This window comes from Pteropus vampyrus, unplaced genomic scaffold, assembly GCF_000151845.1.
Source record: "Pteropus vampyrus isolate Shadow unplaced genomic scaffold, Pvam_2.0 Scaffold76, whole genome shotgun sequence".
NCBI classification, from domain to species: domain Eukaryota; kingdom Metazoa; phylum Chordata; class Mammalia; order Chiroptera; family Pteropodidae; genus Pteropus; species Pteropus vampyrus.
The window spans coordinates 7,647,514-7,651,644 of NW_011888857.1; positions in this window are offsets into that span (position 1 = coordinate 7,647,514).

Sequence of the window (4,131 nt, forward strand, 5' to 3'; positions counted from 1 at the left end):
GGGACCATAACAAAGGGATTTTTTTCTTCTAATGATGATAAATACATAGTGTCACCAGGAGGGGGCTGTACTATGGAGGTTAGCTTTTCACTGGAAGGGAGGAACCATACAGTTACTTTTGGGGAGAAAAGTTCTGTTATAAAAATATAATAATAGTAAACATTTATTGAACACTTTTATGGGCCAAGGGCTGTGCTAAATACCTCATATGAAGTATCTCTTTTTAATCTTCAGAATGACACTATACTTTTAACCTATTATAACAGAAGAAAATGCTCTGGTCTTATTCTAGATTATACCATTTCCTCATTTTTTCACCAAGAGCTGGAATTGATAAGTCTAAGAAGGAATACAAGAAGGAAGAAACTAAAGATTAAACAAGGTGAGAGGTTTTACCAGTTAGAACCCCTATCAAAGATATCAGAAACAAAGCAGAGAACTAGTTAGTTTTGGTAGAGTGAGAAATTTGAATTAGAATTTTGTGCTCCCCTCTACCTTCCTAACATTTACAATTAGAACAGTTATAAATATTCAGATAATCTTAAAAAAGAAATTTAGTTGGTTTGCTTGTTTTCGCTAACCTACAAGATTTAAATGTAAATATTTCTCTTCTCCCTATGAGTGGTTTGAAGATTAAATTCTCTTTTCCCTCAAAGAAAGGGGAATAATTTAAGATCTGACTTTAAAGAGCCACCAAAGTCAATTGAGAAAAATGAAAAGAAAGGATAGGGTTGATGAAAGAGACTGAGACGATGGGAGAAATGGAAGGCAGACACAGGTTTCCCCCCTGTCCGGGGCTAAAAAAAGGAGTGTTGTATATTGTTTAATATGATTTCAAATTCATTTTTTTTACGACTTAAGTGAAGTTGTTTTCATTCACTGTGTATGACAAAGGGAAAAAAGTTGTTTTTAGAAGTAAAGTTGTTTCGATATAAGAATGAAATAAATTGTGTCATAATGTCATCATCTCATCTGTTGTCATTGATAAACAGTAGCTTAGCTGCTAGGGGACCCCACTGGGTGCTTATCAATAAGAACATGTGGAGAAGCAACTATGGCAAGAGGACATTTAGATTATAAATACTGAGAATTTGTGAGAATTACTGAAGGGTTTCCGTCTGGGCAAGGCACACTTTGCTGACTTAAACAGCTCTCCAAAGCTCTTGAGACATTTGCCGTGGCCAAGGTGACTCTGGTCAGCAGTGTTGCTAAAACTCACAACAGTCTCTGGAGTGATACCACCCCCCACCCCCTGCCCCAGGGCAACCTTAGTCTGTCTGCCAACAATGGCCACCTTCATTCCCTAGCAACGTGCTCTAGCAACAAGGGACTTTAGTTTTTGCATTGGCAGCTGGAAGTCAGCTTGCAGTGGGTTAAGTCTTTTCTCCCCTAAGAAACCAAACGCATATAAAAAGATATACCTCTGTTAAATTTGGACTTTTTTCCTTTTGCCTCTTCTTGCCTAGAAAAATAGTGTGACTAACCTGTCATTTGTTTGGAGTATGTTTTTCATTATTTAGCTTACCGAGATATATTATTCTATATGCTATTGGCTGGTAAAATTATAATAACCACAGTGAATTTGTGGTACACAAGTGCCTGCAAAAGAAAAAATCAGTCTCCAAGTATAATTTTGCTGCCCAAAGCAACCCCCTCTTCCCCCCCAAAAAACAGAGTAGTGTGTGGGTCCTTGGGACTGTGGAGATCCAATCCTTCACCCCTGGATGTACCGTGGAGAGGCAACAAACCCCTAGGAAGAAGGGCGATGTGATAAAACTAGGAAGGGGAGATTCACTGTTCTTTTGCTTCCTCTGACTATGTAGGTGAGGAAAATAAAAATTCCTCCCTGTGTCTCCATTGTGTTAAGTCTAGCAAGAATAGCTTTTACCTTTTTTAAGCCAAAGTATTGAACAGGAGGTGAGGTAAGAGACAGAGTTAAGGGCCAGCAAACTGTGGGAATCTAATAATTAAGAAACATTCTCTTCATCCACCCCAAGGGGAAGGTGAGCCTCAGGACATCTTGGGCAAATTACTCTTCTGGATGTTCCTTCCAATGAGGACTGTTGGTAGGTCTAAGTTTTATTTTTTGGGGGTAGCACCATTTAGTCTGATACTCTTAGAAAGATTCCCTGACATGGCATATCTACATTCAGTATTTATGCTAAATACATTGCTAATTTATTAAGATTCTTACAGCTGAAGTTTTCTGCTTTTTTTTTTTTTTTTTGGTTTATGGCTGTGGGAAACTCAGAGCTAAAATAGTATTCTCTGTGTTCTAAAGAAACTAAGAGAACCAGATTTCAGTTCATGTTCTGCAGTGCACCCACTGGGAGTCCTAGACAAGGTTTCCCTTTGTGAAAATGTGGAGTGTGAGCTGGTTGCTAGATACAGCACCAATCAATTCTGATAACTGCAAATCCCTTTACTCTCACATACAGGGTCATATGCAAATATTGCCCACAAGCTGCCAAATAGGCCAATAAAGCTAATAAAGATTAAAAAATAAAATGGTATTTAGAAATTGTCCTGGGGATCAGTTTAGATTGAAAAGAGAGTAGTAAACCCCCACAGAAATGAATATTAAAGTTGTTAATTTTTTGGCTTCTGCTGCTGTGCCTTCTTGATTGAATTTTTAAATGATGGGAAGGAAATGAGAAAAGAAAGTCTGGGGAGGGAAGTGAGAAACCAGGCTAGTGGGCTGTATCTGCTGTCTGCTTGCACCAGTGCTGTCTGAGCTGAATGAATAAGCTACCCTCTCAGCTATATCTGGAAGTAGTAGGAGTCCTCTTGAGCACTGTAGTAGCCAAGCTAGCCAAGTACCTGTGGACCAAGCGTCAGAAGACCTGCTTCATTATTAATTAAAAAAGTAACAGTTTTACTATCTATTGAGCTCCTAACTATGCCGGAGCCAAAGACTTTTGCTACATGATATCATTTCATTTGTACAGCAACCCTGTGAAGTAGGTATTTTTAGTTACTCTATTTTATAAACAGGGAAACTGAGACTCCAAAAGTATTAATGATTTCCCCCAAGACGACCCAGCTAGGTGTCTTTGCAATTGGTAAAAAAGTTAACAGCCACCATTTTCTAAGAGAGTGTAAAGAAAATGGTCATCACATCCCTAGTTTATCCCTGCTTCTACTCTCCTGAAAATCCTTTCAATATTTGAAAATGAAATCAGTTGAAGAACTATACCCAAACAGAAACTGAGGAGAAGAAGTCTCAAAAGGATAATAATTTGAGAAGATTTATGTAAAAGTGGAAAGCAACAGACTTCTTGATGTAGTGGGGTGGGGGAGGGGCACAGCTCAATTGTATAGGGACATATAAGACAGAATTCTTTTTTCAATATATTTCTAATTCTATATTTTGTCTTGGTCAAAGCCCTGACACCAGTCCCAATAAGTACACACTGGTTCTCTTTCACTTCAATAATTTGTCCTACAGTGTGGAAAGGCTTTGATTATAAAGTCATCCTGGTACTTGAAGAAAGAGGGTGGGCTGTAAATGCTCTAAAGAGACAAAGTTGGCTTTCTGACTCAGTGGATTCGAGGCTGGATTTCTACCCACAAGTATCTATCTTCCTTCCACTGCCTCTATTTCACCTTGCTTAAAGGAATCGAAATGATTTTAGTTTCACCAAGTCCCAGTTAAAAAGAGAAATTCAGTATTGTACATTTGAAAGTTAACTAGAGAGTAAACCTTAAAAGTTCTCATTGCAAGAAAACAATTTTATAAATGCGTATGGTGACAGATATTAGATTTATTGTGGTGGTCATTTTGCAATATATACAAATATTATATCATTATGTTGTACTCTGAAACTAATATAACGTTATATATCAATCATACCTCAATTTAAAAAAAAGACAGAATTCAGAGGTGAGGGTGAGGTGGTGGGAGGGCTGGTTAGTGCTACAATCTAAGTCTTTAAGTATACACCTTAGGCCAACTTTCCCAAAATGGATCCCAGGAAATAACTAGTCTCACAAGTTGATCTCTAAATTAAAGGCTCTGTGGTCAAATTCCTCTGGGGAATGTTGCATTCTCTGCCAATGTCAACAAGAGGCTACTAGCATTTAGGGCCAGGCAATTTTTTGCTGTGTGGGAATATCCCAAGTATTACAGGA